Source organism: Muntiacus reevesi, chromosome 2 (assembly GCF_963930625.1).
Source record: "Muntiacus reevesi chromosome 2, mMunRee1.1, whole genome shotgun sequence".
Taxonomy (NCBI): Eukaryota; Metazoa; Chordata; class Mammalia; order Artiodactyla; family Cervidae; genus Muntiacus; species Muntiacus reevesi.
Genome location: NC_089250.1, coordinates 13,093,110 through 13,117,965, shown reverse-complemented (window position 1 = coordinate 13,117,965; position 24,856 = coordinate 13,093,110).

Genomic DNA, 24,856 nt, shown 5'->3' with positions numbered 1-24,856 from the left:
ACAAGCTATGAAATAGAACTATAAACCCTTCATTCACTCATTTGGCAAGGTTTTATTCAGCACTCTTCTATCCCTCACTCTCTGTGGGGCTTTAAGGATAAAAGACATTCTTCACCCTCAAAGACCTCAGTCTAATGGAGAAGGCAAAGTTAAGTCATCACTGTGTCTGATATATGCTTTTGACATAGGGAAATATAGGCGCTGCTGGAGCCAGTGAAAGGAGTCTTCATTCAGATCTGAGTGGAGCAGGGATTGTAGGGGAGGTTTTCTGGACAAGAGGACACCTGAATCAAAGCAAAAGGGTCAGCACAGCCATCACACATGATGATGGGCAACTTGAAGCACTGAAACACGCCCACAGGCTGAGCGGTGAGCACTGGGGCTGAGGATATTAGCCCAGACCAGATAGCATCCTTTACGCCGGCATCCTGTCAAGTTGGGATGCTCTTGAGAAGACAGGGGGCAACTGGTGAAAGTTTAACAGGGGAGAACCATAGTCATATTTGCTCTGCCGAAAGTTCACTCTGGCAGCAGTTTGGAGAAAATTGAAGTGGATGGAGATGAGAAGCAGGGAGACTTGTCAAGACGCTGTTGGAAAAATCCAGGTTAAAAAAAAAAAGGAGGATGTTTGAACGAATGCCACGAGAATCATTCTTCAGGTAATAGCAGCAGGATTTTATGACCAATTAGAGGTGAATGAGGAGGAATCGTGGACAGCTGCCAGGCTGCTGGTTTGGGTGGCAGGGTGGCTCATGCTACCATTCACCAAAGTAAGGAAATCCAGTTCCTTCCTTCTGCCTGTGGCTCTTTCTGACCTCGAGATGATCCCACTTCTCAAAGCTTCAGCCAGTCACCGGGAAATTCTGCCCTCCTTGGCTGATGCCAGTCCCCTCTGTTCAGACAGCTTGAATTGACACCTTCTTTCCTCCCAGTGAGAACCAGGAAGAAATTTTAATTGGGAGAGACAGAAACCTGGGGCGTAAATCAACCAATTCACCCAACTGTTGTCAAGGCACGTTAGCAGAAGCTATATGAAACACTCTTGGCTTGAGGAAGACTTTACTTACAGAGACCTTTGCCCTCATTGTGAAGATGCAAATATTTCCAGAGGTTGGACTCCAAGCCCTATAATGTCTTGGCTGAAATAAAGCCAAATGTGTGTCTTTCCACTGGGTATCCACGCAGGGTGTATATAATGAAGAAAAAACAGGCCATGAAATGAATTCATTCAACGGTGAACTGTGCATGTCTCACTGAGAAAAGTTGGTTCTATTTGAGACTGCAAACTCTTGGAAGGTTCCTGCTCATCAGTTTGGTTTGTTTTGTTTTGTTTTGTTAAACCTCCTGTGTATGGGCTTCCTGGTGGCAAAGAACTTGCCTGGAGTGTAGGAGACCTGGGTTTGATTCCTGAGTCGGGAAGATCCCCTGGAGAAGGAGATGGCAATCCACTGTAGTATTCTTGCCCGGAGAATCCCATGGACAGAGGAGCCTGGAGGGCTACAGTCCAAGTGGGCCACTGTGTATAGAATTTTATTTCACTTTTTGGACCCCCACCGCCTGGCATACTGGATCTCAGTTCCCCAACCAGGGATCAAACCCACACACCCTGCATTGGAAGCTAAGAGTCTCAACTATTGGACCACCAGGGAAGTCCCCTCTCAATATTTATGATACCAAGGAATTCTGGCTCAATATGAATTCATTTTGTAAAAATGTCTAGATCCACCTAGGATCTTCTGGTTTGGGAATTGTACATTTGAAAGGACGACTGCGGCGCACAGAAAACTGAAAGATTTGGGGAAAGGAAATATTTCCCCTGAAACCAGCACATTCTTCTCACTGGGAAGGAAGATACTTGGGCTGGCTGGCAGCAGCGTTTGGAAGGATTAATGAGTATTTGTAGAGCACTCCCAGGTCTGAAGATGAAAGACATACTGGGAACACAGCCTCTAATTGTTGTTTGTTATTTTGAATGTTTCACTAAAGAACTTTTCTCCATATAAATGAACTCTCATCCCAAAGCTTTTGAGAAGGACCTAGGATTGAAGAGTCTCAAGTGTGGTCTCCCACCAACATTTATTTTTTCATCAGTAATTTCAAACGTGACAGTTTCACACTCAGTAGTAATAATCTCTGCCAAGGAAGAATATTGACTTCAGGTGCTGTGAATTTTTTTTTTTTTTTAACTGAGTCTATTTACAGCCAAAACAACCATTTAATTCCATTTCTTTGGAAGAAAATCAAATACATAGATAAACAAATAAATAAACCCAAGCTTTCAAAGGGCTAAATGATTTACTTTTCAGTCTATTTCTAAGCAGTGCTGAAATCATTTTGTTTTTCTTGTACATTGGAAATAAACAGGTGATCAAGCATCTGGATGTAAAAGTGTATATTTGGTTTGGCTTCATCCTCCAGTAAGTTGCTTTCATAATCTAAAGGCTCAAGAAGAATCAGATCAATTTATTCAAGTCCCAAGATAGGCACTATTTCACTTTTAACATAACAATACATTATCCACCAGCAGCTAACTCATTGCCCCATTTGGTCACATGTCTCTGCATCCCAGGTTAGAAAGAGAATTCAGTGTTACGGCAGACCTGGCCACTAAGGCTCCCTGACCCAGATCTAATTGGAGAACTGACTCCTCTGATGTTCACTTTTCCCAGTCCCGAGCAACCTAAGAATCTTCCTTTTCCATCTGTACTTTTTTCCATAATAGTTCATATTAGTATTGAGGACCCAAGAGGATGATGAACTCAAACCTACCACAACCTCAAGTTGAGCATGGGTGTTAAGTTCCCACATCAGCAGATAAAAATTAAAGGCCAGTAGTAATTATAGATTAAACATAGTTGTTTAATCTGTAATGTCAATGACTAAAACAAGCAGAGACACTCAGCACAGAATGGAATTTGGCCACAATTACACAGATCTTTCCAAATCTAATGTCACCAACCAAGCCTTCGGCCACCTCTCCTAGAACTGATCATTTCAGAAGAGATAAAACTTCAGGAAATGACTCTGGGAAATTCATGACTTTGTCTGTCATGTCTCTCTCTGTCTTAAAAGAAAACAGCTTAAATTCCCTGGAGGTCCAGTGGTTAAGAATCCACCTTCCAAGGCAGGGGACATGGGTTTGATCACCGGTCCAGAAAGATCTCACATGCTGCAGAACAACTAAAGCTGCACACCACATCTACTGAAGCCTGCACGCCCTAGAACCTGTGCTCCACAACAAGAAAAGCCTCCATGGTGAGAAGCCTGACCCCTGCAACTAGAGAGGAGCCCCAGCTCACTGCAACTAGAGAAAACCCATGCGCAACACAAGACCCAGTGCAGCCAATTCATAGTAATAGTAAATAATATATGTGAATAGAACAGCTGAGGTTGAGTTTGGGTTCATGACAGATACATCTCTAAGTTAAAGCAAGAGGACTAGTCACCTTATTTCCAATCAGAGCTTTTATGAAGCCTGTGGTGTTTTCTTGCTGATAAAGATCCAAGAAGTGGGAGATACAGGCAAAGATTCACCTGATGTGCTAAAAACCATCTGGGGTCCTTTCACACACACAGCCTCCACCTCCACAGACCTGTCTCCAACAACCCAAAAAGCACAACATCCTTTGGGTCTTGCCTCCATTAAGCTTATCTCCTTCAAAACTCCCTCCGGGGTCCTTTTAACATGATTTTACCTTTAAAGAAAAGATTTGTAGATATGTTGATTTGTATTGTATTTTAGATTTCACATGTGATATCATATAACATTTGTCTTTCTGACTTAACTTTGCTTAGTGTAATTATCTCTAGGTTCATCCATGTTGCTACCAGTGGCATTATTCATTCTTTTGAAAGGCTGTACTGAAGAAATTAGCATGAATCAAATATATTTCAATAATTTTTTTTTTAAATGTTGGGATCTTGACAAGCAAAGCTCCCCCAACTCTCCAAAAAAAGGCTTGGTAGAGGGGAGGTCAGTGCACACCATATCTTCCCCTGAGCCCTGCACTCCCTCTAGAGATGACCTGAATCTTGAGCCAGAATTTGGCTGAAGATAAAGTTTTATCCCAAACGGGGAGTTGAGCTGGGAGGATAGCACCAACATAGAGCACTGTTCGCCCAGGCTAAGCGGGCACACACGACACCACAGAGACAGCGTGGGGTGAAAGCTCCATCATGAAATCAGATTTTTTTAAATAAAATTAAATGAAGGCAAAGCAATGGTCATCTGTTCTAAAAGCTGCCAATGACAGTAAAAGCTTTGTTATCAGATTGGTGTGGGGAGTGGCTGCGGGTCACCCAGAACTTCTGGTTAGCAAAGGCTGGATCCACATTGCCCCAGGAGTTTTGCCTCTTATCTCCTCTCCTACTCTCCCTTTTAGCAATGAAAGAAAGTGCATCTGGTTTGTGTGCAAGTCACCCTTTACAGTCTAGTGAGATAGAGATTTCATTTTGTTTTTCCAAAAGCAGCAGAAATCACAGGGGCCACCTTCTAGCCACCTTACCCCATGGATTCTCATTGTTCTAGTCAGTTTTAGCTGGGTACCAGGGAGAAGGTGTTGTTTGGGGGTGTTTTTATTTTTAATTTTAATATTTGGGGGTTGATTTTACTACCAAAAATGGGGTTGACTTTTTACTTAATATTAAGTAATCTTCTAGTGGTAGTCCATCAAAGGCACAAAAAGGGAAAAAGCAGAGACTGATAGAAAGCTCAGCTTCCTGGGTGCCCATATAGCTCCACTGTCTTCACCAGCTATGACCCTTATGGACTTGAGCAAGTCATGTCACTTCCGTGGCTCTTAATTCTCTAATCTGTGAAATGGACATATTAAAGCAAAGACCCTTCCAAGCTGGGATTCTCTATATGCCTTCAAGAGAAAATACGTCTTATCAAGCTTATCCTCCATGAGCCTCTACATGGACACTGCCGTAACCATCCAGACCATCAGAAGATCTTAAATAAGTCTCCATGACTAAATCCCCTGGAAAAGAAAGTTGGTTTTTAGGTCAATCTAGTGTGAATGGCTTGAAACCCCTGACATTCAAACTGGGACACCCAAGCTCATGTGCATCTGAATTGTCTCCATATCGAGCAGAGTTAAAACTTGGCTCTTTGAAACCAAGACTGGAGTCGGAACAAATGGAACAGGCTTGGGCTTGAGACCACCCCCAAGAGATCCAGAGGTGAAGACCCCTGCTCACCAATATAAGGGTCTCCCCACAAACCCAGGTAAGGGTCCCCCATCAGCCTTGCCACACGTTGTCACGGCGACATGGTGTGGTGGGAGACACCTTGGCTCTCAAGCCAGCCGTCTTGGTTTTGAAGCCTCGTGTTTCACTCATGGTGTGACTTTGGGTCAACGTCTTAATCTCCACCTCTGAGCTTCCTTTTGTAGTTCCTGCTGGCTACCTTTCACAATGATGATAAAGTCTGAATGAAATAATAAAGCGCCACACACCGTGCCTCATAGGTGCTCAACAGATTCTAACTATTAATATTTCAGCGAGTGGCTTGGGGGGGTCTCAGAAGTGGTTTATGCAAACCTTTAGAAAAGGTTGGCAGGGAACCAGTTTGTGTCGGCCAGAGATAGATCTAGCTTATCTCACCGGCCTCCTTTTTATGAGGGTAGGGAGGAATTTCTCCTCCTCCGGGGAGATTAAGAAAGAGAAAAGAGCAAGGTTCTCTTTGTCAAGGGTCGAAACTGACCTGTTCCTTCTAGCTGGAGGGAAGGGATGGCCCCAGAAGAACTTTGGGAATGAAGGGAATCAACTCGTGGAGTGACACTGCAGTTTCCATGCGGTAATAATGAAAGGGAGGTGGGGAGAAGTGCTTGCAGATAAGGTTCAAGAAATCCCAGGGGTCAATGTCTGTACAAGATGGGGCAGATCAGCTGAAAGTGGGGTCCCAGTCTCTGGTGCCAGAAAGGTTGGGGACCACTGAGAGAACACAGGGCCCCGACTTCTCTTCATAGGCATGGACTTGCCTTCCAGCTTAAGAAGAGGCAGAATGGGGGGTGGGAAACCACACTGAAAACTGATTCCAGGACTGTCAGCACTACATGGACTGATGCTGAAACTGCCACCTTCCAACCCGCAAACCAGACAGGTGATGCCTGGAAGGGCCTTTCATTAATAGCATTAACCTCCATAAACATAAACAACAGATTCCATCTTGGGTCGAGCAGCACCCTTAGGAGAGGAGAAAAATCCTAAAAGGAAGATCTATGCCCACTGTCCTCCTGTAGACGTCAAGATGGGGTCCCACTGAAAACACATCCCTCTGGGCCTCCAGGGGCTTCACCTTTTGGTAGGGAACCCAAAAGAAAGAAAAAGTCGAAGAGCAAACGTTCCCTATACTTTGGTGCTACCTCGTCTCCGTGTGACTGTCTATCATTAGAGATAATGGATTAAAGGATCATATCATTAAGTTGAAAAGACAGGTCATTATTCGTTACACCATCTCACTTTAAAGAGAATCCTTGGAACAAGGCGCAATGACTAGAGTAATTAAGCCGGGGACTCAGCTGTTGCAGACATGCCTATAGGAGACAGTAGGCTATGTTGCGGGCTTTCCAGATGGTGCTAGCGGTAAAGAACCCACTTGCCAGTGCAGGAGACATAAGAGATGCAGGTTCAGTCCCTCAGTTGGGAAGATCCCCTGGGGGAGGGCATGGCAACCTGCTCCAATATTCTTGCCTGGAGAATCCCATGGACAGGGGAGTCATAAGTTTACAAAGAGTCAGACACGATCAAAGTGACTGAGCATGCACACACAAGCTATGTTGTAGGGTGTCAGACAGACCCAAGGCTGGCAAACAAGATGGATTATTTTGTCACCAGATGCACCAGAGTAGGAGTCAAGAGGCCTGGACTCTAGCTAGAATGAACATTTGCCATGAAACTTGAAAAGCTACTCATTTCTCAGGGCTCTGTTTGGCTCATCTGACAATGTCAAGGCAATACTAAAATTGCCTTAAATCCCAAAGTTAGTGGTAGCCACGGTCATGGACTAAAGAGTCCTAGACCTGAATCTAGTCAACTCCTGGCTTTGTCCCTTAACAGCTGTATGACCTTGGCAATTGTCTATAAAATGAGATAACAAAAATATCTACCTCATAGGATTTGGGAAAATTCCATAAGTTAATGCACCAAGCATTGTGTGAGTACCAAGCTGGGGGAAAAGAGGGGTTTCCTGTCTTCAGTGGGTTTTCAATCAGTGAGTGGAACTAACATGAGTCCATTGGGTAGAAAATCTGCATTAAAGGAATAAGATAGGCTTGTGCACCGATGTGACTTATGTTGATCCATTTCTTTACATGAATCATTCCTAACTAACAATAGCTGCAATGACCTAAAAAAAAAAAAAAAAAATCACCATTAATAGTTCTAGGAAAGCTCATCCCCAAACTTCTGACACATGATAGGCCCCTCAGATAAGTGGGTCAGAATCTGTACAGAGATGAGTGCATCAGAGCTAGGTGTTTAAGAAAGGCAAAGATTATAAGGCTTGGGGACAGATGGTGCCAGCTCAAAGGGACAAGAAGGAAAAGAAATAGAAAAGAGAAGAAAGAATTCTGAGCCAGGGGTGGTAATTGAAGGAGCAAAACACAGCAGGAGGCGATGGGAGAAGGCAAATGTGTCTGCCTGGCTGGCGTGGAGAACACACGCCAGTCAACAGGAGGATAGATAGATTTCATTTCCAGGACCAGCTCCAGAGGATGGGCAGTGGCTCCCTGGACTCCCGTTCAAAAAGCACCCTGAGTCCTTCTCTGGGCCCCAGGACAGGAGCCCATATGGACTAGTATCGCCTGCCAGGAGCAGCACAGGCTGGCCCGGGCCCCTCCTAGGCCAGGGTACAGCTGTTGGTGGATGGTCTTGGAGCACATGGGGAGAGAGAGAAGGGCACCCAGAGATGGGCCATCCAGGAGGAAAGGGGCTCAGAGTAAGAGGGGGAGCAGGAGCAGAGTTATTGTTTTATGGGCGTAGAGTTTCATTTGCAGAAAAGGAAGAGTTCTGGAGATGGATGATGGTGATGGCTGTATTGCTTCAAAATGGTTACGTTAGGTGTGTTTTAGCACAAAACACAGCCTCTCCTTAGGACTGGAGGTTAAAGCAGCCCCAGGGGGGCAGACCGACGATCTTGAAACCACTCATCCCCCTCCAGGGCCCCTGTGATCTCCATGCGCCACGGGATAAAGTTTTCCGCTGGAAGAAGACATCCACTGAGGCTAAGAAGGTTGGGACAGTAAGTCCCCACAACTGTGGAAGGGAGACAAAATCTGTCTACACTCAACAGTCAGGATCTAATGGAAAGTGCAAACTGAAAGGCAATAAATCTTAACACTGATGACATCCGGGTAGTAGAATTATGGGTGATTTTCATATATTCTCCATATTTTTAAATGGGTAAAGATATACCTATATTCCTCTTACAATAGGACTTCCCAGGTGGCTCAGTGGTAAAGAATCTACCTGCCAATACTGAAGATACAAGAGACACAAGTTTGATCCCTGGGTGGGGAATATCCCCTGCAGGAGGAAATGACAACTTATTCCTGTATTCCTACCTGGAAAATTCCATGGACAGAGGAGCCTGGCAGGCTACAGTCCATGGGGTTGCAAAGAGTCAGACACAACTTGGCAACTAAACAACAACTCATAATAAGAAACAAACATTTTTCTTTAGAGTTTAAACCTCTGGCTACCAAACCAAATTTGATTCTCCAAAATCAACCACCATATCCATAGCAAGGATAAATCCTGGACCAGGACTGCCCATCAGATGAAAGATAGTCTCTATGGCTTTATTACAATCAGCTTGTCCCCTACCTCTGACTACTTGAAAGCCCTCCAGAGCTTGAGGCATTTGCAGAACAGTCCCAGGGTTTTTGTTTTTTTTTTTCCAAAGCACCCTCAGGAATTGCCTCTAAAACTTACCTTCTCTCTTTTTTTTTTTTTCTTTTTTTGATAGATATCTGTGCTTGTGACATCAAACCAGACTGTAAATTCCTTGAGAATAGAAACTGTGTCTTCTTCCTATCTTAAGCACCCTTGGTATTTAGCAAGTAGAAAGGAATTTCATCGGGGCTTCTCAGGTAGCTCAGTTGGTAAAGAATCCACCTGCAATGCAGGAGACCCTGGTTCGATTCCTGGGTCAGGAAGATTGGCTGGAGAGGGGTTAAGCTACCCACTCCAGTATTCTTGGGCTTCTCTTGTGGCTCAGCTGGTAAAGAATCTGCCTGCAATGCGGGAGACCTGGGTTGGATCCCTGGGTTGGGAAGATCCCCAGGAGAAGGGAAAGGCTACCTACTCCACTATTCTGGCCTGGAGAATTGCATGGACTGTATAGACCATGGGGTCGCAAAGAGTCAGACACGACTGAGCAAAACAAGTAAATAAGAGCAGATGTCATCAGTGTTTGTTACACGCTGAGCGCTCCCTGTATGTCCCTGCCATTCCCCTGGCCCCCTTCTCACCTGCTTGGTATCCTTTGCAACTGCCAGAATGCAGCACTAGTTCTTGTTGCTCTAGAGAGAGAAATGCAGGCTGTCATTCTCTGTCTAAGCAAGGGCCACCCCTGTCACTTCCCCGGGACCCTGGTGCTCGGGAGCACAGCCTCTACGAATGCCAAGAAGTGACTCCAAACCCATAGTTAGCCACCCCAGGGCTGGCTACTGGATGGTGTGGTCCGCTTAATAATAATACTTAGCACTTAAACTGCCGCTTCTACGAGCCTCTTCAAAGCCTTTTACAATCATTAACTAATTAAGGCACAGCCCTGCCCTAGTGACTACAGTTATAATTCCCACTTTACAGATGGGGAAACTGAGGCAGATTTTAGATGAGTCGCCACAGGCTAGAGTCAGTTTGCAGATACCAACTTCTGGGTTGAAGCTGCTGTACCCCTCACCTCTCTTATTCTAAATAAATTGTTTCTGAGTAAGTGAGTGGACAGGCCTCTGCACAGGAACTGTGTCCACAGTTTTTGAGGGATAAGTGTAATTCTTCCTTCAATACTTCTGTCACTCTCTGGGCTGAGGTTGAGTTCAGCTTCCAAAGGGAATGACTAACAAATAAACAAACAAGAAATGAATGGTTTGCCATAGGTGTTTTCTACTGTACATGATTTCTGAGCATATGTGAAAAGTCTATGGCAGTTTAGAGCAAATTAAATATTGTTCCCCACTTCTGGCCACTCACCAGCTTCCTCTCAGGAGAAAAAGATGCAAGAGAGAGAAAGAGAAAGGAGACGCAACGAAACTTGAAGCTCTGAGAAGACTCCGCTGGTGACGGAAATAATGATAACTAGCCTCAGCTGAGTGACATTAACGTAACATAGCAAATGATCAGGATAACACTTCTGCTTTTAGATGTTAAGATGCTAAGTAGTAAATTTTGATGGAGTAGTTTGGCAGGAAACTAAATGACTCAAACCATCCAAAAGAAAACCCCGAGACTCTTGATGTCTGAGTACAGATTCCAACTATTAGCACAAAATAAAACCATGCACCTTATCCAACTTGGCAAGTTTGCGGGGGCAGGGAGGATGGGGTGCAGTTATTATTAATACCAGAACTAGAAACAAATATTTGAGACTCATAAAAGCAAAGTACCTGTCTCTGGGCCCTCTGGCCTATGAAAAGAGATTAAATACCAAAACGAAGGGCATCCTGAGCACAGGAAAGATTTGGTGGATCCTGGGGGACCCCTTCTGGGGGACCCAGTCTGCTCAACATCTGTAGGGACTAGAGGTTTGGAGGCATTGGTGGATATTCAGAGGACATGCCACACTTCGCACACATGATGTCACAGAGATAAAGAGGAGCCAGGCAGGGGACCCAACCCAAAAAAAGGGCAGAGTTGGAGACTTCTTTGGTGGTCCAGTGGCTAAGACTCCACACTCCCAATGCAGGGGGCCCGAGTTCGACCCCTGGTCAGGGAACTAGATCCCACAAGCCGCAGCTAGTGTTCACATGCCACAACTAAAGACCCTGCCTGCCGCAATGAAGATCAAAGATCCCACGTGCTGCCTGTCACAGCCAGATAAATAAATAAATACTTAAAGAAAAGAAAGCACAGAGTTGAAGAAAAGGATGTTTATTAACCTTTAAATAAGATAATTTTCTGTTGTTGTAAATCACACACACAATAACCTCCACAGGTGATTTCTTGGAGGGAGAGGCAATAGGCCACCCCCTACTAAAGCCTGTGAAGTTCATATTTCTTGTCCTTCCAAAAGAGAAAATGCTTTCTGTGCTGCAGGAAACTTGTGAAAGTGGGCACAGTCCTTAAGGTTCGCAGCTTACAAACACTTCCACTTCTAACTCCCTGAGGTATGCAGCCAGTTCATCCCATGCTCACTAGTAGCGTGGCTGAAAACTTGGATCAGAGATCATATTTTAGGATAAAATTAAGATCTTCCTATTAGGGATCAGTTAGTTCAATGTGGTTCCCAAAGCAAAGGCCAGGGGAAAAAATGAAATCCTTCTTGTTTAAGTCACAGATTCCCTCCTTACACGTGTAAGTAAGAGGTGAGTTCACGCCGAATAAGGAATCGAAGAGGGGTTCTGGGTTTGTTTTGTTTTTATGGAATTAACTATTGGAATTAAAGTAATTAAATGCTATTAGCCTAACAGTTCTTGATTATTATAATAGTCCAGGCTTGAACCGGGTAGACTCAAGGTGGATTTCAGATCCCACGGATATTTGGCCTTGAACTGTTTCATTTCTTGCATAGGTGAAAGGAGCTAAGAAATAAAGCCTGGGTAACTGCATAAGTCAGAGGGAGAAGGAGAAATAGCGTATGACATCCCTTATATGCTAAACCTAAAAGGAAATGATACAAATGAACTTGTTTACAAAACAGAAACGGACTCACAGACTTAAAGAATGATCTCACGGTTGCCAGAGGAGATGGATTAGGGCTAGGGGAAGTCAGGGAGTTTGGGATGGACACATTGCGCATGTGCACACTGCTGTATTTAGAATGGATAACCAACAAGGACCTACTCTACAGCACAGGGGACTCTGCTCAGTTACGTGACAGCCTGGATGGGAGGGGAATCCGGGGGAGAATGGACACACAAATGCGTGTAGCTGAGCCCCTTTGCCGTCCACCTGAAACTCTCACCACGTTGTCAATCAGCTAGACTCCAGTATAAGACACAACATGCTTTTTAAAAAGTGCTGGGTGACTTGGAACAGAGAAAGATTCAGCCTTTCCCAAGCCCAGAGAGCCCCAGACCCCACCCTAACCCTTTCTCGTCCCAAAGCCCCTGAATAGAGACAATAGGGTTTGAGTTCAGAAGTTTGAGAGGATGTCACAGAAGAGAAATATACCAGAAGCACGAGTTTCTGGGATGCTCTGCTATAGAAAGTTGCTGTGAAGCATATCATGAGAGGGACGCTGGCTGTGTAAGAGTTAAAATTCTATCCCTCATGCCTAGAGTTGCCAGATAAAATACAAAACACCTAACTAAATTTGAATTTCAGATTAACAACCGTTTTGGATCAGTATATCCCAACTGTTGGATGGGACATGATTATACTAAGGTAGTGCTCTTTGTTTCAAAGTCATTTGATGACCTCAGGGCTTCCAAGGTGGCCAGGTGGTAAAGAATCTGCCTTCCAATGCAGGAGACACAGGAGACCTGGGTTCAGTCCCTGGTTTGGGAAGATCTCCTGGAGGAGGAAATGGCAACCCACTCCAGTATTCTTGCCTGGGAAATCCCATGGACAGAGGAGGCTTGTGGGCTATAGTCCACGGGGTTGCAAAGAGTTGGATGGGACTGAGTGCCTGAGCACGCATGCAAGCGTTTCAGCAACCTCACCCAGGAAGAGAAGCTCACTGGTGTAGCTTTTCCACAAGGCTCTCCTCCCAGCTGGAGTTTCCATGCTGAGTGCCTTCTGGAATGGATAAAGGAGGAATCTAAGTGTTCCCCAGAGAGATACCTCATCACGTGCCTCCAGAAAGCCTGGAACTTGGGGGGGAATTACCCTGAAAGATACAACATCCCATGTGCCTGCTTGTCTCCCACTGGAGAGGGGCGGTGGTTGGGGTTGGGGGTGGGGAGGGGCGGTGAGGCTGGGAGAGGAGTCACAACCATTATCGGTGAGTGAGGAAGGGTCTGCCCTCCCAAACCAGTCCATCGCCTCCGAGACCAGCATGCAGTTCAGAGCCAGGAGAGAAGGCTGGGACTTGTCTTCTGTGCCTATGTGTATTCAAGCTTAAGCTTCTAGAGCAAATAAGCCTAAGGCAGCCCAAGACAAGGAGGACATCTAAAAGCTGCCACTCAAATTAGCACCTTTCTTCTCAGCTTTGATTCCCTCCAAGCCACACCTGAACACGATGAACAGATGTGGTTATCTCACCAGATCTAAGTCTGGGGGAATCGTCAAAGTTCCTCCGTGTTGGTCCAGATTCAGGGTTGGCGAGAGAAAGAAGTGCTGTGAGGGGGCGACGGTGGCTGCGTGGTTCATCATTATGATTACTGTTTGCAGAAAGCCCAGCTGTGCATTCAGCAGGATTGTAACTGCCCTGAACAGGTGGAGAATGCCCCCCAGTCCTTCTCAGGGAAGCCAGCGAAGGCTCCCCTCTGCCAGCATCAGATAATGACCAAGATGATAAGTTTCAGCTCCCTGCGCTGGAGCCTCCTCTGGGATTTGATTCCAGTAGGAACCTGATCCCTCATAATGGCAGGTCTCTTTGATGTCTGAGATTCTCCTGAGGATAAGGGAGGTGACTGCGGTCCCCTGGCCTGACTCAGGTTTGTTTCTTGCAGTCCTTGAGAATGACTCCCATCCAGGAGGCCTCCCCATCCTGGACCTGTTTCCCGGGACCTATCTGCATGGAAGTTGCTAGAACCAGTTTTGAAAAATGAACATCAGGGACTTCCCTGAGAGTCCAGTGGTTAAGACTCTGCACTCCCACTGCAGGGGGTGTCGGTTCGACCCCCAGTCGAGGAGCTAAGACCCCACATGTCACACAGAGTGTCCATAAACAAATACATAAAATAAAAAACAAGCATCAAGCAAAATTTTCTTTTTTTTTTACACTAAGGATGTAAGTCTCCAGCCACCCAATAGAAGCTCACTGTTTCAAGAAACCAAAGGGGTCGAATGTTAAGATTTTGGCTTGCATACATTCTGCAGGTCCCCACTGAACAGAATTTCTGTGTGGGTCTCACTAACTAGTTGGGTAACATGTAGCCTGGGCGTTAAACTCAATATGCTATTTCACTGCATGCTGTTCAGTTGCTAACTCTTGTCTGACTTTTTTGGGACCCCATAGACTCTAACACACCAGGCTTCTCTGTCCATGGGATTCTCCAGGCAAGAATATTGGAGTGGGTGGCCTTTTCCTTCTCCGGGGGATCTTCCTGACCCAGGATCGAACTCTCATTTCTTGAACCTCTTACATCTGGCAGGCAGATTCTTTATCACTGAGCCACCAGGGAAGTCTCACTCTATTTCACGTTTCACCACAAATATTTATAAGCCACCAACCTGGAGGTCTCCATGTCTCTCTCTAGCAGATAACTAAAGGTCGGCTTAACTCTCCGGGGAAGAAGACTGATGGTAGTGGGGCTGAACCCCAGCCCAGGGAGCTGCACCTATTGGCCTGTCATCTTGCTTGTTGAGTCACTGAAAATCCCCAAACTGTCAGGCTGAATTGGAAACTGTAAGAAGGAAACAGACTTCCGGAAGCTCCCCCTGAGTGGTACCTGAGGGTCAGCGGTCCTTGTGTTGCTGTGGGGTAGGAAGGGGTTTATTCCAAGTGCTCAATGTATGGACCAGAAAAACATTCTCTCATTAGTCAAATTCTCTCATACACACACATACACACCCACCCACACATACATCTCAGGACAAATTGCATAGGAAAACTTGATCAGGTCCCAGGGTCTGTTGAGCCTGGGGCTGTGGGTTACAGGGTGAATTGAATAGCAGCTTGGAGGCCAACCCGCAGTTCCGGGCTGGGCTCCAACCGAACCAGGGACCACCATCCATCTGGTGACCTGGTGTCTCCCAGGAGGTAGGAGGCTGCCTTGAGAATGATCAGGAGGGTGAGATGGGCCGAGAAGACAGTGGGGGTGGGGAGAGAGCAGAGTTAGATCCCAGGGGCAAATTCTGGCAGGTCTGAATCACAAAGGAGTCTTCCAGAACCTCATTCTTTCAGACTCTGAACCTCCTGACATAGGGACCATGTCAATGGCCTGGACCATTCTGGAGGAGGGGACCCCCAACACCCAGAGATCTCTGGTTCTTTAAACCCTGCAAGCCCCAGCCCCAGCCCAGCACCCAGCTCCCCGCTGCCTCGGGCGGGCCAGCAGCAGCTGCACCCCCTCCTCTGCCGGGCGGGACTGGGAGGCGCTGGGGCCGCGTCCCAGCAGGTGCCTGGGCCCGCCTTTCGTCCTGGGGCAAGAGGCAAGCGCAGGTGCCTCCTGCCACTCCCGCTTTCCTCCCAGTGGGAGTGGGCGGCGAGGGAGGTGTCCCAGCCACGCCCTCGGGCCCCCCAGGGCTGGTGGCTGAGGGAGGGCCCTTTCCTCCCAGCTCTTCTCCCAGAGAGAAGGCTGGGGCCCAACCCCAGCCTCCCCGCCCGCCCTCGTTCCCCACCAGCCCCACCAGCTCCAAGGAGCTTCAGAGCTCCCGGTAACTTCTGCTTCCTCCACGACTCCAGCCCTCTTCCTCAAATCCGGTGCCAGCCAGCACCCTGCAGGAGGCAGCTGTGGCCTCAAGGAAGCCGTGTTCTAAGGAAGCTCTAAACCTCGCACACGGGCCTTCCCGAATGAATGAGCCCTAAGAGCTCGCGATTTGGTTCCTTAGGTTTACAACCCACCCTGAAGCTCTGGCTCCATCAAATCTGAGTCCCTGCTCCTGAATCTTATCCGACCCTGGACCGCACAGGACTCTGGAGAGCATCCCTCATCTCCCCTACGTTTGGTCCCCTGGCTGAGGAGGAAGAGGAAAGAGGGTTCTCCAAGGTAGAGGGTAGGGGAGAACCTTCAGATCTGTTCTAAAAGTTCTTCGAGGAGAACCTCAGGTCCAGAATCGACATGTACGGCTAATCTGGAAAGGGTAGCATCAGGAGAATGAATGACATGCGGAGGGCCCTTCCTGGAAATGGCCACCGTGTGTGTCCATGGACCCCCTCCTCCTGGCCTCACGAGTTCAGGGCTGTGGAGCGGAATCCCAGGGAGACTGAGATCAACCCAGCACAGGACGCGCTTCCAGTCCACCCCAGCAGCTCCAGAGAAGGGCCGCTCCTTCGTGACCCGGGAAGGGTCACGTTTCCCTGGGAGGGAGCAGTTGATTCATGGAAGCCCTGTTCTAAGAAAATAGAGGGAACCCAGAAGCTCTAAACCTTCCAGAAGGAATCTCCCAGATAAAAGGCAAGCATGTCAGAGAAAACGGCCCAAGGAAGGCCCCTCAGAGCTGGCAGAGATGTTTGGGTGGAGCAAGGGGGACAGGGAGGTGACACGTGGTCAGTAGTGATGACAAAAGTGTCCCAGCCTAGAAAATCCACCCAAAGACTTAAAAATAATTGTAATTTTTGAAAGACCAAAGATGGTTCTAATTTTAGAGAGAAGGAAAGTCAGAGAAGCAGAAAAGAAAAAAAGAAGCAGCGGCAGGATAGGATTGGGCAGAAAACGCGACGGAGAAGAGAAAGGGGAAACAGGCAGTGAGGGAGAGACATGGGCAAAATGCTGTCTTTTGTGCCTCAGGCCCCTCTTAGGACTCGTGACCCTTCTGTCCTGGACATGAACGAGCTCAGACCCTGCTCCTCTAGTCTAAACTAGAGCTGAAATGCCAGACGGCCCCCAATTCTTTCCACTGAAAATATTACTAAGTGTTTGGGTCAAGGGAACATCTCCCCAGAAGCAGTCAACCAGGGTTTGGGGATCCCTCCCAATGACGATCCCTCATTACTAAACCCCAGGCTGCATCCCTTCTTCTACAATCTGCCTGTGATGTGGTGAGATGTCTTACATTATGGAGGTGGAACATCCTTGGTCTTCCTCTCCATCTGACCCATCTTTCTCAGCCCAGCCACCTTAATAACCAATCTTCTCGTCAAGGTTCCATAAAACAAACTGAGAATGTATGCCCCTGTCCTTCCTGCCGAGAAAAGGGGAATGTCTAATGTTGGGTCAATCTAGGCTAAGCTTCTAAAGTCCTTCCTTAAAGGATATAACAATAAAAACACTACCATCTTCTCGAAAGGTTATTTCTATTCTCCTGTGAAATTTCTTTAAAAAAAAAAAGTAGAACTAAAACGAGATGAAAGAGAACTACAAGATCACTGAATAACTCCCAAGAGAGCCTTCGTTGCCCATCCACACAGCTGAATGTGATCAAAGACTAAAGAAATCAGATCTAGAAGGACTCTCAGGGACTATCCAGGCCATATTCCGATTCGATGAACAATGAGGTGTCGAGGACCATGTGTCGAGGACCATGTGACTTGTTCAAGAACACACACTAGGTTTGTCTGTATGTACAAGAAGCATGTCTCTGAAATGAATTACTGGTAACAGATTGACTGGGTGAAAAAGCAGATACAGTATAAATTATGAAATGTTTTCAAATTACATTTGATGAGTGTATATCAATTTGTACTCACATAATCAGGGTATTTAACTTATATGCAGGGTACATCATGAGAAATGCTGGACTGGATGAAGCACAAGCTGGAATCACAATTTCAGGGAGAAATATCAATAACCTCAGATATGCAGATAACACCACCCTAATGGCAGAAAGCGAAGAACTAAAGAGCCTCTTGATGAAAGTGAAAGAAGAGAGTGAAAAAGCTGGCTTAAAACTCAACATTCAGAAAACTAAGATCATGGCATCTGGTCCCATCACTTCATGGCAAATAGATGGGGAAGCAAGAGAAACAGTGAGAGACTTTATCTTTTGGGGGGCTCCCAAATCACTGCAGATGGTGACTGCAGCCATGAAATTAAGAGACGCTTGCTCCTTGAAAGAAAAGTTATGACCAATCTAGATGGTATATTAAAAAGCAGAGACATTACTTTGCCAACAAAGTTCTATCTAGTCAAAACTATGGTTTTTCCAGTAGTCATGTATAAATGTGAGAGTTGGACTATAAAGAAAGCTGAGTGCCGAAGAATTGATGCTTTTGAACTGTGGTGTTGGAGAAGACTCTTGAGAGTCCCTTGGACAGCAAGGAGGTCCAACCAGTCCATCCTGGAGGAGATCAGTCCTAAATATGCATTGGAAGAACTGAGCTGAAGCTGATACTCCAATACTTTGGCCACCTGATGCAAAAAAACTGACTCATTGGAAAAGACCCTGAGGCTGGGAGGGATTGAAGGCAGGAGGAGAAGGGAATGACAGAGGATGAGATGGTTGGATGGCATCACCAACTCAATGATCATGAGTTTGAATAAACTCCAGGAGTTGGTGATGGACAGGGATGTCTGGCATGCTGCAGTCCATGGGGTCACGAAGAGTCGGACATGACTGAGCGACTGAACTGCACTGAACTGAATCAGGGTATTAGGGCTTCCCAGGTGGCGTTAGTGGTAAAGAACCCGCTTGCGAAGCAGGAGACAGAAGAGAAGTGGGTTCAATTCTTGGGTTGGGAAGATCCCCTGGAGGAGGGCATGGCAACCCACTCCAGTATTCTAGCCTAGGAAATCCCATGGACAGAGGAGCCGGCACGCTATAGTCCATGGTGTCGTTAAGACACAACCTAATGACTGTAACAACAACAAATCAGGGTATAGACACGTCTGTGTACTATAAATTTTCTATATAATATCCTCTTTATTATTACAATAAAATGAATACCTATGCATAGAAAACATCATTTTAATTATTGGTATTTTTACAAAATATTTCAATAAAGTATAAATACAATGTCCAAAACAAAAGAACACATACTAGGAATTGACTAAACTGGCATTACAGCTTAAGAAGGAGACATTAGCTTTATTGATATTAGTTTTATTATAATTAGTCAGCCCTTCTCTCCTAGTGTGCATACAGAATACTGCTGTAAGCATGTAGCTTATGCATCTAACCTCACTGCTAACTACAGTATGAGTTATACTGTCAGCAATATCGTCCTTGGGATAAAACATGTTCACAGAGTCTCAAAAGAAAGAAACGTGACATTGGGGTTCATCATAATTCAGAATATTGCAGCTATGCCTTACTCCCCACAAATTCTGCACTATTGTATTTATATTGAATTTTTATAGTGATGCCCTTTGAATGGACGAGGAAGTTGACAGTAGTAAGTAATCCTACAGTGAATCCTTTCTATTAGCAAAGCATCTCTTTGCAAAGCAGATAATAATGCCTCCCAATGTTCCTAAATCAGTTTTACATAAACTGAAGTGTGTTGTCTGTTCTGAAAGCTAATCCCCACATTACTCCAAGCGCAGCTCAGATTCCATAAAAGATGTTACTTTGGAAGAGATGGGAAGGAAGCATTGGGGAAGGAGTGAACTGGGCAAATGAATCAGATGGATTCGCTTCTTTCCTAATTTCTTCCATCTTCACCAGAGTGAAGCCCCAACCATCATGTCCCCAAATAAAGTTTTCTGAGGACTCTCATGGAAGGAGAGCATTTATTAACAGGATGGACAAGGAAGCCTGTCCAATGGTGAAGAATAAATGATATCCAAAAACCAATATTCGCTAATCCTTAGCAGCACCATTCTAGTGGGAAGGCCCAAGAGGGAGTGTCTTGGATTGATGAAGAGGAAGGCAAAGTCAGAAATCGATTGAGACGAAACCCATTCCCAGAGTCTAGTTAATATTTTTAGATCTATTGGGGCTTTTTAAAAGATTTTTTTTTTATGTGGACCATTTTTAAAGTCTTTATTGAATTTGGTACAATATTGCTTCTGTTTGATGTTTCTGTTTTTTGGCCTCCAGGCATGTGGGATCTGAGCTCCCCAACCAGGGTTCAGAATAGCATGCCCTGCACTGGAAGGGTGGATTCTTTACCAATGGACTGCCAAGGAAGCCCCTTGTTGAGATTTATTTAGATGAAGCTATAAAATTAAAGGACCAAGGATTGCTTCACGGGTAAACCCAAATGGGGTCCATTCAGAGGAAGAGGGAGGCCACCCTTTCCTTCTCCCCATAAAAATGTACAGTCAGGAGTAAGGGAGAGCTCAGAGGAAGGCTAACATCCTGCCAGAGTTTTCCTTCTGTTCTCCAGCTATTGCAGCTTTTCATGAATCCCTACGGGGACCGTGGCAAGTTAAGTATGAAGAAGTAGGAACTCTCACTAAGACTGTTAAGTGCTGTTCATTTGGGGGCATATTTCTGAGTTCTTCAAAGGAAGACATCATCTTGCTTTCTGAAACAGGACACAGGAGAGCAACTCAAAGGGCAGGACACTGTCATTCCACACCAAGAATCCGTGATGCTCAGCTCTGGCCCCTGCCCTGTAGGACTGCATTCCATGGAGCAAGATGCAAAACGCCGAGTGGCCTGGACGATCATCATCATCATCGCAGCCTCACGTTCCCAGGCCCCCTCCCCACCCCGCCCCCACCCCCACCCCAGGGCAAGTGAGCCTGAGCCTGGGGAGCCGCCAGCAGGTCCAGTCCCCACCTGGCTCATCTACAGACACCCATCCCAGTGAGGGTGGAGCGTGCTCCGAGTCCTGACTAATGGGAAAGTATCACCCTGGGGCGCTGACGGCTCCTAAATCGAGTTCTCAGTTCAGGGGGAAAAAAAATAAGCCAAGAGAGGAATTTTCCACTGCCCCATTCATCACACAGCCTGGGAGCAGGAAACAGCGAACAGCTTTCCAAAGCCCCGGGCTCACCTAGCCCCACTACAGTGCTCTGTTCCCCCACCCCCTGGGGCAGGGAGTCGCCTGGCACCCTCATGGATGGGGTTCCTAGGGCCATCATCTGCAAACATTTTTTGACCTAATACACAGCAGGCAGAGGGGCCTCCCCTCTTTCCGTGATTCTCCGGGAGATACAGTTTGAAGACTACGAAAGGGACACGCCCCATGCAGTATCTTCCCATCTGGGGTTCACAGTGGCTGGTCCACCCCTGAGATCCACCTCCTTGGTGGAAGCCTCATCCCGCTCCTGAGCATTTCTCCCGAGACAGTTCAGAACAGGGGCTAAGAGGTCACTCCGCCACCAGCCAGCTGCTGGTCACTGACCCTCCCTCGGCCACAGCATCTGTAAAATAATAGTCGTATGTCCCCAGTCAAGCCGCTGTGAAGATTCATAGGATAGCGTGTGCATCAAACCTGGTACGTTAGCCCTTCACAAGAGCTCATTCTTTCTGTCCAGTTCATTCTTTCTGTCTAGTTCATTCAACAACTATTTATTGATAGTGAGTCTTCTGCCTTCAAGCAAGTCATCACCCAGCGGGGGAGACAAATGTTCAAAACAAACAACTAGACATCACATGATAATGTCTATAAGGTGTGTGTTATGACCATCCTTTTGCAGACTATCTCTTCCATCTCCCCAGTAAAGCTCTAAGCTAGATATGACCATATTTCCCATGATGAGGCTGAGGTGCAGAGGCTGCGGGGTTGGTTGGCAGACCCTCCTGGATTTGAACCCAGGTCTCAGAGTCCAGCCCCCATGCTTTCAATCCACAGTCATGACTCTCTTTTTTCTCTCTCTTACAGGGTCCTTCAAAGCTTCAGCTGAACATCCCGAGATTAACTCCAAAGACCCCCCTAATGCTGAACATGGCTTTAACTCTGAACCTGAAGGTCTTCCTCCATCAAGTGTTCAACTCTGCCAGACTGATGCAAGATTATCGACCGGCTCCATCATCTGGGTTCATGTTCTCGCCAGCTCAGCTCTGTGTCCTTATAGAACCGCAGCTCTGAATGTCACTCTGGGACACATGGCCCAGGGGCTATCCATGGCCACTAGGCCATGGCGGCTGAAGGCTGCCCTGCCATGCCTGACGGCAAGGATTGCACATCGCCTATAACAGAAGCATGAAGAAGCCAGGTGTCCCACACAGATGAGTAGAGCAGAGAACAAACACCTGTGTAGACACTCACTCTACCTCAGCCCATCTCATCTCACCAGTTTCCAGATTTGACTGATTGTTCCTTCAGAAGATGTCTCCTGTCCATCCCCATCTCCTCAAGCTATTGTCCTGAGTTAGCTGCTACTTATTGCCATCTACTCGAGTACCTCTCATGGCTCCCCAGCTTGTGTCTCTTCTTCCATCTTTCTCACACCAATCCATCCACTTCCTGTCATCAAACATACAGCTGTGATCAGACCACATCTCTGTCCAAAGACCTTTCATCTCTCCCTGTTGAGGAGTAAAGAAAGCCCCTGCAATCTGACCTGCCACTCAAAATCTGGCCCTGACATCTCTTCTTAGCTTCCTCGTGTCCTCCACAGAGTTAGAAACCAGGGCGACTCCAGGTAAGACCTTCCTCCTTACCTGCCTCTGCCCATAGCTTTGCTCTGCACACGGTGCTCTTCCCTTCACCTCACTCTGCCCAGGAAGATCCTACCCTCCCTCAAACTCAGTCCAAATGACACTTACTCTCCACAAGCTTCCTTGGTCCACTCCTTGCCATCTTTCTTTGTTCCCTTGCACCTTCCTTACCAGAGTTTACAAAAAAAAAGTGCGGTTATTCATGACATGATTCATCTTCCCTCCTAGATTCTAAGCCCCCTGAAGGTTCAAGACCACATCTTAGTTCTTGAGCATTGAGTCTTGCTTGGTGCCATCTCTCAGGAAGCATCTGTCAGTTCTACAGCTGGAAAAATTGTTCTGATCATTCCTTGAATCTACAGACTTCTTGACCCAGACATCTCTGTCATAGACATCTTTGTTTTGACAGACATTTACATAGCAGTATCAGCATCACTTTCTTTTTCTTTTTTAATTGACTCCTCTGCCCTCACTGATTTTTTTTATCTTGTTGTCATAAGAACACTTAACATGACATCTACCCTCTTACACATTTTTAACCTTACATCATATGATTATGGACTCTAGTACAGTGTTGTACAATCTAGGTACAATGTCTAGAGCTTATTCATCTCGAATAACTGAAACTTTACTCCCATAGATGAGTAACTCCCCAACTCCCCTCCCCTGCCCATGGCAACCACCATTCTACTTTTCAATTCCATGAATTTGATTAGATTCCTTATATATAAGTAGAACCATGCAGTATTCGTCCTTCTATGATGGTTTAGTTCACTTAGCATAACTTCCTCCAGGTTCATCCCTGTTCTCACAGATTACAGAATTTTCCTCTTTTTCAGGGCTGAATAGGATTCTACTGTAAGCATGGAGCACATCTTCTTTATCTATTCATCTGTTGATAGACATGTAGGTTGTTCCCATGTCTCAGCTACTGTGAATAGTGATGCACTGAACACAGGAGAGGCAATATCTCTCCAAGATCTTGATTTTCTTTCTCTTCTTTCTTGATTTTCTTTCCTTCTTTTAAGCCACCCAGAAGTGGCTCAGATGGTCGTTCTATTTTTAATTTTTTGATGTATGAAGTTTCTATTTTCTCCACATCCTCACCAACACATATTATCTCTCACATCATTTTGAAGCATATTAAACATATGGATGGTTGAGCCTCCCTAATGACACTAAGAAGTCATCATCTGTTGAATAGCCATGCACTAAGCAAAATGTTCTGCCTGTGTTATCTCATCTGATCTCCATAGAAATCCCCAGGCTACAGTCCATGGGGTCGCAAAGAGTCGGACACGACTGAGTGACTCTTTCACTTTCACTTTTTCAAGCTAAATGTCCTACCTGTGTTATCTCATCTAATCTTCATAGAAATCCCCATTTTACAAATGAGAAAATAAATTTATACAATCAAAAAAATGTATGAGTCAGCAATTCTGCTCCTGTGAGTTCTACTTAAGCTCTGGGAGTGACCCAGGACTTAGCCTCGGTGCCTATTTTTCGTAATATCTGAGTTTGTGCAGCCACTCATTCTCTTTATGAAGAGCCACTCATATGGAACTTGCCACTGCTATTAATCAGCTCCAGCCACGAGTCAATCTGATACCAGGGGCAGGAGAAGCAGTCAAACCTGTTTGTCTTAATGTGTCTGAATCATTTTGTTTTCAGTTTTGAAGTTTTATGCATCTTACAAACCATCAGATCATCACTAAAGGCATAGTCTAATGTCTGCGACACTGTGAGTACTTCATACCTTCATTGAATTTTTTTTTTCCTTTAGGATGTGATTGAATGCCCAGCTCTGATGTGTCATCAGACAAGTTTGCCTTGCTCAAATGGAAACATATCTTCCCATTGTGCAAAGGAGTAAGAACATTACTCCTCATCCACTCTAGGGCTCTGAGATTCTTTCAGATTTGGTAGTCAGAGACCTGGGTCTATGTGATGGCTGACCCCAGTTCTTACCTCTTTAGGTAAGAGGTCAGATCATTGGCTAGCCCTTAAAGGACTCCATGAGAGGCCACATCAGAGGCCACAGGAAGCATCACAGGAGCCCGAGGCCAGCAGCTACACCCAGACAAAGCCTGTCTCCCCAAGATAGAATCAGCTCTTAGAGTTCTTGACATGTTGGCCCCCATCCGAACATCAAGAAATCAGAGCGGACATCACCAGCCTTTTCCTCCAGAAAATGTAGCCCTACTTCAGAAGAAGGCAACCCTAAAATTCATTCTCTTTTCTATCCAAATATTGGGCTTCTGATAGCTTCTCTGATGCAAGAGGAAAAAGACATGGCCAGTTCAAAATCATGAATAAACCCAAACTAATTTATATTTTGGGCTTCCCTTGTGGCTCAGATGGTAAAGAATCTGCCTGCAATTCAGGAGACCCAGTTTCAATCCCTGGATCAGGAAGATCCCCTGGAGAA